This window comes from Schistocerca nitens, chromosome 1 (assembly GCF_023898315.1).
Source record: "Schistocerca nitens isolate TAMUIC-IGC-003100 chromosome 1, iqSchNite1.1, whole genome shotgun sequence".
Lineage (NCBI taxonomy): Eukaryota > Metazoa > Arthropoda > Insecta > Orthoptera > Acrididae > Schistocerca > Schistocerca nitens.
In genome coordinates, this window is record NC_064614.1 from 594,004,965 (window position 1) to 594,017,206 (window position 12,242).

General features: G+C 38.3%; 1 non-coding gene across 1 annotated transcript; it reads right to left on the reverse strand.

The window, feature by feature from the left end:
* Positions 1-2,906: 2,906 nt before the first annotated feature.
* Positions 2,907-2,981, reverse strand: Trnas-aga (transfer RNA serine (anticodon AGA)). Its single transcript has one exon. It is a non-coding gene; the product is annotated as a tRNA-Ser (tRNA).
* Positions 2,982-12,242: the final 9,261 nt, after the last annotated feature.

A 12,242-nucleotide genomic window follows, 5' to 3' on the forward strand; every position in this document is an offset into this window, starting at 1 on the left:
GCACTCCTGCAGCAAAGGACTGTATAAAGTTAAGGAAGTCTTTTTATCATTCCTGCAATAGTGTGCACTAATATTTCATATGTTGTAGTTCCGATGAGCCATCGCCCAGAGCAATCAAAGAACCCACAGCTATGGCCAAAAGGTTGTAGTTTCGAGTGGCCAGCAGGACTTATTAGTTTTCCTGGCTTTTCCGCAATTGCTGTTCGTGTAGCAGATCCTCTTTGGGTTGGTTGCGCCAGTCCTTTGGCAATGAACTGATTTATACCACTTGGTGGAAAATTTTATCTAATTTCCTCACTAATTAATTTATGGACAATCTTTTTACCGCTTTTATTCATGGCAGGCAATGTGTTGAGTACAGGTCCCTTCCTAGATTGCTGATATTTATCAGAGACGCATTGTCAGATTTATTACATATGGTTTTAAACCAATCATTTGTGTTACAAACTTTCAAGTTCATAATAGCATGTTCTATTAGATCACGTCTCTGTGTAACGTTATCGACGGTTATGTACTTTAGTAAACACTTACCGTGTGTTACTTTCATGTTCCTGATAGCATCATTTGCCTGATTTTTAGCTACATCTTTTCAAGCCCCCATGATAAAGAAAAATCATTAGATGGGAAAGATACACCATCTTGCACACATCATGGCTGTAGAGAGAGGCGCTTCTAGTTGAATGTGATCCACAGTCATAAATTTGTCTTGTATATTCGCATAGTTTTGCTCTGTTCCATGGCCCCAAATGTCTCCATATATCTGAAAATGATCCTTCTTGTATTTCTGGTTCTCCTCGCTTCTTCTATAGTTCTGTTGGGCCAGTTGCTTGCATACACATTCAATTACCGGTATTACACTGTTGTTACCTTGAACAATTCATGTAGGCTACATTAGTTTACTAGGTTAGCGCATGATACTAGTAGAACTAGGTATTTTATGCCGTTTGAAAGGATTTAAACGCTACATCTTCCAGTATTTCATAAAGAATCTGATGCCTGTTTTCAGTACCAAAAGGCTGAGTGCTTTTCTTAGATTTTGAATTAGGCCTACAGGTGCTTAGCAGGCACTCTTGATCAGTTCTTTTCACCTTGTTATTTAGCTAAGTAACATCAGCATTTAGACACTGAATTTCACTTGTTAAGTCACAAGTAATGCTGATAAATCTCAGGAGGTTTTGACACGTGCAGCATGTTACTCCTATGTGTGAAGGTAGGTAAGGACAAAATAATGGCGAGGTGCACTACTCGAACATAATGTACAACGCTGAACATTTTATTCCTATTTTAAGTGACATCAAAGCATTGCAAATACAAACACTTGACTAATACTCACCAAAATGGCTGAGGCAGGCTTCATTTCCTTTTTATTCTTTCTTATTTTTGCGTAAGAACGTCTCCAATAACGTAACGTCTCTCGATATTTCACTCCATCGTTATTAATGTTTGCTATTGGGCCCAAAGCCCCTATTACACGATGCACATAAATCGTACAGCTATGCACCACCGCCTAAAGTGTGCATATCTGTAACTACAAGCAGGTTCACGTAGACCTATTACACCATCCACGCAGGATATACCTGGCGTACATGCGCCACAGACGGCAATAACGCGCGAAACGCAAATAGAACCGTCAGTAAAGTCGTTCATTCTACTGCGCAAAACACAAGTGGACCATGTGATATAATGGAACGTCATTTGTTCAAATTATTTATGTGAGATCAAGGTTCCTATTTAATGAGAAATTGTTTTTTATTATTATTTAGTAAGTAATTGTTAGTAATAGGGCAACAAGAACGCCACCCCATGTAGCATTGTTGCCAAATGTATTCAAGATGGCGGATCCAAGATGGTGGCGATAGATAGGGCAATGTCACAATGACATCATGGCGGGAAGTTTAAATTTTGATGGGAAGATAGGTCAATTGGGATGTACCTCCATTAATCTAACCACCTCCCTTCCCACTCCCCTCTTCTCCCCCAGAAAATGGCGAAAAGTTAAAATTTTGTTGTGGAGAAAAGGTCGCTTGGGCTACCTCCACTAACCTAAGAAAATGGCAGGAAAATTGGTCACTTGGGCTACCTCCACTAACATAAGTCATCCGACCGCCACATCTTCCTAGGAACTAACAGGAAAAGGACAGCCTGTCCTGGGCTGCTGGATAGGATGGATATGTCTTTATTCAAACAGTCTTTATTTAAACAATTTGATGCAGTAGATCCATCCAGTGTGTTCAGCATGAGTCCAACTGACCTAGTACACAGTACTGCTACCAGAGGGTGCTGTCATCTAATGGTGGCCCGGGGGGTGGGGGGAGGGATGCCCGGAAAAGGACTCAGCCTGTTCTAGGCTGCTAGAGAGAGGAAGGAGTGTACTTTATTTATTTCGGAACAATTTATTTAACGATGGATTTCACATAGTTTATTTATTACACTATGGATTTCACATAGTTTATTTATTACACTGATACAAAACACTCACTGATGTGCTTGGGGTCACAATACACAGCATACAGACCTGCAAACTACTCGTAAATCGCCGAAATAATGCATATATACTGATCTGCCAACACCCTCACAATGAAACTTCCTGGCAGATTAAAACTGTGTGCCCGACCGAGACTCGAACTTGGGACCTTTGCCTTTCGTGGGCAAGTGCTCTACCAACTGAGCTACCGAAGCACGACTCACGCCCGGTACCGACGGCTTTACTTCTGCCAGTACCTCGTCTCCTACCTTCCAAACTTTACAGAAGCTCTCCTGCGAACCATGCAGAACTAGCACTCCTGAAAGAAAGGATATTGCGGAGACATGGCTTAGCCACAGCCTGGGGGATGTTTCCAGAATGAGATTTTCACTCTGCAGCGGAGTGTGCGCTGATATGAAACTTCCTGGTAGATTAAAACTGTGTGCCCGACCGAGACTCGAACTCGGGACCTTTGCCTTTCTCGGGCAAGTGCTCTACCAACTGAGCTACCGAAGCACGACTTACGCCCGGTACCCACAGCTTTGCTTCTGCCAGTACCTCGTCTCCTACCTTCCAAACTTTACAGAAGCTCTCCTGCGAACCATGCAGAACTAGCACTCCTGAAAGAAAGGATATAGCGGAGACATGGCTTAGCCGCAGCCTGGGGGATGCGAAAGGCAAAGGTCCCGAGTTCGAGTCTCGGTCGGGCACACAGTTTTAATCTGCCAGGAAGTTTCATATCAGCGCACACTCCGCTGCAGAGTGAAAATCTCACCCTCACAATGGTTAAACAGCCGAAAATAATGTAGTGCACAAACAATCAGTGCACATAAAAAACGCTTTCGAACTATCGTCAACCAGAACGTATCAGAGGCTCGAACGCCCGCACATGCCGACGCCGCTGCGAGCCTGCACCAGACAGACGAGTGCAGGGGCGCAAACCATTGCTCTCAGGCCACAATCGCCTACAGCCAGCAGGTGAAAGTCGCGTCTATTTTTGGGTATACAGTTAGAATTTTTTGAGTGTTCTACTGCTGTCACATGTCTGTGTTAATAAGAGCCAAGTCACCCTTTGGGCCATGCATGGTTTTACCATTGCTGTGGATACTGACATCACAGGTCGTGTTATAGAAATCTGTTCCAATACTTGCCAGAATAGCACAGGGTGCATTGTTCCTAGCGATCCTAATGGGACATGGGAGCTGCATCTAGCTGTGCACGCGTGTTTACCTGCCCAGTGTGGCTGACGCATTACTGCAAAATGTTAGTGTAGCTAATCACCATCGCAGACGCATCTAAAAGGTTCTCAGTGTTATACCGATGTCACATGGCTATGTAAATGAGTGCCAAGTCGACCTCTCGGAATTGTGAAGTGCTGCAAAAATAGTTAACGATCACTTTCGTAAGAGCTTTAGTGATGTCTGAACTTGTCTGCTTGGAAATTCTGGTCATAACAGGACCTTTTAACGAAAATAGCCCAGAAGAACACCGATTGCTTTCTACCTCGCGACCCTGACAGGACAGCTCGTCCAATCCTTATAAGTCCCTTCTAGGACTTGGTAAAGTGCTGCAGAAACAATTAACCGTCGCTTTTGTAGCTTTCATGACCTCTCAGCTTGTCTGACTGGAAATTCAGTTCCTAATCGGACCTGTTAACGAAAATAGCCAAGAATAATACTGATTGCATTCTCTTTGGTGGTCTTAATGAGACATCTTGTAAATTATAATATTCTGCTTTCAACATAGTCTCAGAAAGAGTAAACTTCTCACTGCTAAAAGCCTTCGTCATGTACATGCACACTTGTGAAAACACTGTTAATTATAAAAGCATTCTTGTTACTTGGCGAGAGAGAGTGAGAGAGACGATGGTCACATCAGCCCTTCCAGAAATAGTGACATTCCATAAAAGCTTCTCATTGGCTGTGCATTAAAATGAAAATGGTTCAAATGGCTCCAAGCACTATGGGACTTAACATCTGAGGTCATCAGTCCCCTAGACTTAACACTACTCAAACCTAACTTACCTAAGGACATCACACACATCTATGCCCAAGGCAGGAGTCGAACCTGCGACTATAGAAGCAGTGCGGTTCGGGACTGAAGCGCCTAGAGCCACTCGATTACAGTGGCCAGCCATTCAAATGAAGCTCTCTCATTGGTCGCCTCGGTCTATATAAAAACCTACATCTGACCTCCATTGTTCTCAGTCCATTTCTTTCTGCCTTGTGCGTTCCATTGTCTCTGTATGTACTTGTTGTTTTCTCTTTGCAAGATGAAGAGAGGTTGCTGCAGCAATGCTTCAGAGTGTAGCAGCAAGAGGCATAGAGTTCTGGAGACAGGATTACCAAGTGAGTAAATAATTTCTATTTTGAGTGTAAATTTCCGTGAGTATGTTAAATTCGCCTTATTAATTCTGTCATCTTGTTATAGTACAACTCCAGGATTTTGTCTTGGACTGTGAGGAGGGACAGGAGGGGGCTGGACAGTGGCAGACACTCTAATTCCAGCCTCCTGTGGTGGGTTCACAGCCAGAATTGCCATGTGAGTGTAATTTTCATTGTAATTTGTTCTTGTATTGTAGCAATTCAAAATATTCTTATTTCACACTTCTTTTCCCCTCTAGCTCACTTGACACAAATGCAAACATTGAGGCAGAGCTGGGGGCTGGAAAGAACTATCCACTGCAATTCCAGCAATGCTACATGGAACAGCCTCCACCTGCGGATAACCAATAACAACTATACTGAATCTTTTTGACTGTAGTATATTTTATAAATATGGATGAATATTATTGCGGAATTGTGGAAATTTATGCTTTGGCTAGCGTAAATTGCGATGGATGTAGACTAAGCTTATACTATATTCATATATTGGCAATAGTTCAGTAATTATATGACTGTTAAGAAAAATTTCTTCAAACTTAATGTATCCCAATTAAATTTTCTGTTCTACTATTATTTAAATATATGCATGAGACTAGTTACCTTTAATACTTAAATATTCACACACAACTATTAGTATGGGGAATAATGAGAGTTATCACTTCTTATCCTTAATTAAAAGTAAATGAATTAGAGATTTCACACACACGCCACCATTTTTGACTATATAATAAAAATTATCTTTATCAGAATATGCACACAATACTCTTGAACACACAATATTATCACTTCTTAATTTATTTTACTCTTTTTGCCTTTTTTGCTTGAAGTGATGATAAGTATGGAAGCAGAGTGCTGAAAAACGGTTAATTAGTGTGTGTTTTTTTTTAATCTTAGGGAAATTTGTAACTGTCCTCTCGCCTCACGATAAATTCAGAATAATTTGATTTAATCTAGTGAGTATCGCGTTGGCGCCATAAGGAAAAATGTAGTAAATAAATATCTATAACATTTATAAATTGAAAATCTGGGACTGCTGCTATGAAATGAAAGCAGAAATGTTAAATTAAACAAAGGAAATAATTTGTACAGAAATCTAACATTTTTGAGTAATTCTCACAGTTTTGAACACAACGAAAAATTGTGCCGTATTTCGATGAAATACTTGTAAATTACAACAATCTTAGCTCAGCTCTGGAGCAAAAGAATAAGGCATTCATAAAAATGTCATATTAGTACTCGCAATTGCCGATAATAATAGAGTGATTAAATAAATTACTAGCAGACAAATTTAGTTCATTCAAATATAATGCAAGAAAATAGGAGTCTGATAGCATAAGATGCTCTCGAAATGGCGCCCACTGGATGGGAATTTAAAAACTATTTACAATATTTTTGAAATTACCGTCCATTTTTTAAATAATAGATTCTCTGTTTAGTCATAGACAGGAATCAGTTATTCCAATTTATCATAGGGTTTACATTCCCTTTTCAAAGGCTTTCTATCGCTGACATGTGCACCCTCACATTTTGACTACGGTTTTGTTAAATTTCGACAGGCTCACTCATTCGGCAGTGGAGGGTCTGGGAAAAACAAAACCGTTAAAAAAACCGCCCCCATGAGCCTAGGGTTGCACATGTCTACTAGTTATATTACAATCAGCTCTTTATGATATTTTCAAATAGTAGATATACATTGCATAATTATTGATGTTTTCAATAAAATTCTTTTTACATTGGCATTCGCAAATTTTTAGTTTGCGCTATTTGGAAGTTATGCTTTCATAGAATATTACCAGGTAGTAAATATTTAAAGTCAATTCGTTGAACTAGTGTTGGACCATGTTGTTATCTTGTGAATCTCTTAATATTTCAACTTAAATCTCAATTAATTGCACTATCATAGAACAATAAATATACTTTTTGTCACTATCGTCATATTAGTACAGAAAAGGATATTCCTCTGGATTATGATTATACATTACACCATAAATTGAAAAAAGGAAAAATATTAAATATTTCAAAATAAGGTGCATAAAAATTTGTGTTACTGTGAATTAACCATGTTTTAATAATGGTGTACTTTAGAATGTTACTGTGTGTGTAGTGTAGTATTGTGGGTATTTTATTTTTCATAACAGCTTTCTATATAAATCTTTATGTACCGAAACAAGTTACTTGACTGAAGCATTGGTTGAGGTGAAGAAAAAGAAATTTCGTTGCAATGGAATGGCAGCCGGCAGGAACTGTCAGGTAAAGTTCTCGCCCGCCGTATGTATGTATTAGGTCTGGATGGACCTGCTGTGATTCACCGACAGCTGTTGGCTGCGACTTTCATTCTTCCTTCCTCTCAGGCAAGAGCACTTGCATTTCTCTGGACGCGGCCCGTTATGGATGGATGGCAGTTCGGTGTAGGTGGTCAAGAAGAAAACCAAGTACATTTTGTAATAGCTGTATTTGTAGATGCTAGCTTATCGCCCTGTAAGGTAAGTTGTTTTTTTAGGCAGGTACAGAGTCCTAAATCTTGCTGTTCTTTCATAATATTTCATTGATCGCGGAGCGCGCTTAATAGCTGTTTAGCCGTTGCGTGCGAAGTCTCTCTATATGCAGTTCGGCAAACATTAGCTGGCTTCGCATGGCACTGCGTAAATTTTTCAACAATGGTTCACACGACGGTAGTGCCGGCTGGTGAGGAATCGTTCATGCCAATTCAAGAATGTTGACTCAATGTTCAGACAACACATACGAAACACAGTCTTTAGTAAGTCGAACAGATTTTCAGTTCCCGGGCGGATTCTGTCGTATTGATCACACTCGTTTCCAGTTTTGGTTGCAATAAAGCACAAAACTCAAAGATTACTTTCTGTTTGGTCGCAGTTTAGTCACTGAATGAAGCACTTTACACAGTTCACATGCAGTGATGTATGGGGAAATGTCAACAATTGTCATATCTTGGAGAAAAGTCGCCACACAAAACCTGATGTGGTATCACTGTTCTTTATATAAGATTATTTTTCACACAGTTCTTTGTGACACCCTTTGAGTTTTATATATGTTCCAGTAAATCACAACGCTGTTAAGTGAAAAATATGATAACGCTTTATTTCAAAAGTCTCAATCAATCAATGTATTCACCATGGACACGTTTTATGGTTACAATATCTAAGCATTCTTTGAAACACAGTTCTGTGATAGTTCATTGCTGTGTACATTTCTTTATACTCACGTTGGAGGTCCACACACTGAATTTCACAGTAACGGTCACTGACCAAAAGATCATCATTACTGTCCATAAAGAATTACAATGAAATTATAAGTATAAACACTCAAAATTCAGTTACTTGTAACCATTTACATATTCACAGGAAAGAAAGCATAACTTCCTTTCTAATTCAAATGATACTCTTTGCTCGGCCAAGTAGACAAAATCTCGCGATTCTGTGTCTTACTTACGAATTTAAAATTGCAACGAAATTTAGCCAAAAGGCTACCACGTATACATCAGAAGGATGTATCATCTAGGGTTTAAGCAAGGTAAGACCTTTGATTCTTTAGAGACCATCTATCTTTGGGATTTATAAACATACATTACAAGTAACACATTACCACAAAAATCTAAATTATTTCATAAATAATTGGAAAAATGGAATTTACCATTCATCAAGAGATTCAAAGTTTGAGTTTACTCATTGATTTCGTAGAGAAAGTGCAAAAGATTTTTTTAACTTTATTTATGGCATGACTAGTTATTCATATCCATCGAAGCAATAAATAACGTTTGAAAAAGTTCTGACTGAAAAATTGTCCTTTGTTATTGAATGAAGTTATCTACTTAACTAATTCAGAAGGAAAAACTTATAAGCTAAATACTGAAAGAAAAAAATTCACATTTGTTATGCACAAAATCATGAAATCTATATACAGGTCACATACATGCTAAGATTGACAACATATAAATACTTGTACTCCTTAAATAAAGGTCATTACTTCAAGTGGGTAAGTAGCACTTTTTCTACTAACGTTTGATCATTCATAACACATTTTTGAAATCTATCTGGTTGTATAGTCCCTTGACTTTGTCACTGAACGGTATTTGCAATAAATAGCCTCCTTCATGAGGAATTTCTGCTATTACCAAAGGTCCAATATATAGTATCTGCCATTTTTTTCAGTTTCTTAAGGAGTGATGATTTACAATGATTGTTAACTAGAACTTTCTCACCAATTAGGAATTCGATAACATTGTGCACAAACGAATCATGATATTCCTTACATTGTATGGCATGTTTTTGTAAGTTTTTCAAAGCTTCACTAATTTTATCTTCATGAGTGAATTACTGGTAAAGGTTTCATCCATTTCTCATCTGGAGGTTCAGTAAGCATTAATTCATGTGGCGTAAAATGTGTCGATGAGTGTGGTATGTGATTATATATTTGCTCAAAGGGTTTTGAGTAATCTATCCATTTCGCCTGTCGATGTGGGATGTAGGTTCTTATATATCTGTTAAATCTCGGAAAATTCGTTCCACTGGTTTGGATTGTGGGTGATAAAAAGGATATACGGGTATGGTTAATTCCGTTTTCCTTAAGAAATTTTTCCAGTAGAATAACATAAAACATGTGGCATTATCAGCAACTATGGTGTTGAGTTTGCCAACATTGAGAATGTAATCCTTTGCTATTTTTGTGCTGATCGTCTTCGAGGTTGAAGTTCGAACGGTATACAGTTTTAAATATTTAAAAAAAATATCAAATAAAGCAATAAGATATTGAACACCTCCCCTACCAGCAGGTAGAGGGCCTGTAACATTCAGTGAGACGGTTTGTAATGGTTTAGTTGGTAGGATGGGTTGCAATAACATCTGATTGCTAATGTTGCTTGGTTTACACTTTTGACATGTTGTACATTTTTTCAAAACGTCCAAGGCAATACGATGTAAATTTGAGTAATAACAATACATTTGGAGCTTTCTGGCACACTTTTCGGCTTCGTAAAGTCCGCAGATGCTGTGAGTATACCACATTAGATGTACTATACAACTGTCAGGTATACAGATACACAAATTATTAGAATTTTCATCATTGTGGTAATAAAGTAAGTCATTTTGTACCGAGAAGTGGTTATTAAAACCATTATTTGGAGTTAGTTGAAAAGTTCGCAGTATATCTCCCCACTGCGGGTCGGAATCCTGTAATGTTCTTATATTTTTACAGAGATGGAAAATCGGATTACGATAATGTTTCCTGTCTATTTTTAAGATTCTAAATTCCTCAGCTTTTTCAATCCAGTTGGAAAATTCAGTGAGGCCTTGAAAGAGTCTTGACAAAGCATCTGCAATGACATTGTCGTTGCCTTTAATATTCATTATTTCCAGATGATACTGTTGTAAAACTAGCGCCCACTGGGCGAGTCGTGCGTGTAACAATCTACATGATAACAGAACGCTAAGGGCCTGACGGTCGCAATATATTCGTATACGTTTGCTGTATAACTAATAGTGAAACTTCTTTAAGGCCCATACAACAGCAAGTGTCCGAAGTTCAGTTACGGTGTATTCCCTTTCGCAAGCTGACAAAGTTCTGCTCGCAAATGCAGTTATTTTTATATCGGTCTTTTCTTCGGTTTTAGCGGTTTGGGACAGACACGCCCCCAAACTGCAAAACCAAGCATCAGTTACAATGCAAAAATCCCGAAGCATATCCGGATGATACAACAACTTTGCATTTACAAGTTCTAGTATGATAAAAAATAGATTAAATATTGATATATTTCAATTTTAATCTAATAGGCCTACTTATATAGGTGTTGTATTTCATACTGGAATGTCGTGTTCCCAGTTTGGCACAGCTTTGCTATGGGAAACATGAAAGAGGCCGAAGACGTCCGTCATCTGGTTGGCTCCTGATCGTTGCTAGAAGGAGGCTAGTTATTGATTATGCAAACGCTTCTATTATTTGGAAAAGAACAACCCAGATTCCTTTACGTAATCAGTATGAATTTTATAATTACCTAAGGGACCTTTAACAATGAACAATAAAAATTGCATTTGCAAATGAAATAGGCTGATTGACATTTATAAATATAATATGACATGGAGGTAAAAAAAGGAAAAGAATAGAATAAGAATTCTGGTAAACACTAAATATACCTATATACTCAAATAATTCTCACAAGCAATTAGGTCTTATTTATAAACAGTATAAGTTGCATAAATAATTTTCTGACTATGTTGGTGAGATAAGATTTCAGCCTGTCCTGTGATCGCTTCTTGGTTCACATCTATATCACAGTCATTATCTTTCTCTTTCTTCCTTTCGGTGTGATTCGTTCACTGTTTAACACTTTTATATCAATAACTTGCCGATTTACAGTATCGAACATACATTATTTGAATTTTACCTGTTAATAACTGTTATCTGCACGATGGCAAGACTGCTCATTTTTATGGCTCACAATCGACCTTTTTTACCCTTTCACATTACAAGAAGAAGTGCGATTAAATCTCAAGATCTACAAAAGTTTTGACCGTCATATTTTTTTTATTGAGATCGAAGAATGCGCAGTTCAGCTTCTTTTAAAATGTTTCTCTGACTGCGCAGTCGATGTATTAGCGTTTGCGCTAGATGCGCATCTTTATAGTTACGTAAATTATATAAACCATATGTCTTTCAAAGAATAGGTCTCATCTTATAAGTTGATCATTTAATATGTAGCTTGGTGAATGCCTTTCCAAGGGTATTTATAGCTTTCATACGACGGAAAGCCCAATAATATTACACAGTGCTGCTTTTATCTTGTCGAATGCAGTCTGACATTGGTCATTCCAGATTCAAACATTATTCTTCCGTGGAAGTGATAAAAGATTTTCATCATTCTATAATTGATTGGGTATGAATCGTCGGAAGAACGAAACGGTTCCGAGAAAAGACTTCAGCTGTTTATTGGTTGTTGGTACAGCGATGTGTTCAATAGCCTCTAATTTTCCTGGCTCAGTTATGATTCCTTCAGACGAGGTGATGTGCCTGAGAAATTTTATCTCCGACCTCCCAAATTTAGATTTGGCTAGGTTGACAGTTATTCCTGTTTCGTTGAATTTTTGGAAAATTGTCTACAGTATCTCAACATGTTCATCCCATGTAGCAGTGGCTGTCAAATCATTTACATATGCTGTGACTTTGGTGAGTAGCGCAGGACTCAGAACCTTGCCTAATGGTGGAATGAAAACTCCCACAATGACGTTCAAGCCAAAGGCCAAAACGCGGAATTGGTAACTGCGTTCGGAAAAAATGAATGCTGCGTATTTTCTTGACTTTTCACTCAGTAGGATTTGACAGTAAGGTATCGGAGCTCAAGGCTTGAGAGGAAATAAGCGTGATAAAAACGTTGCAAAAGTCCT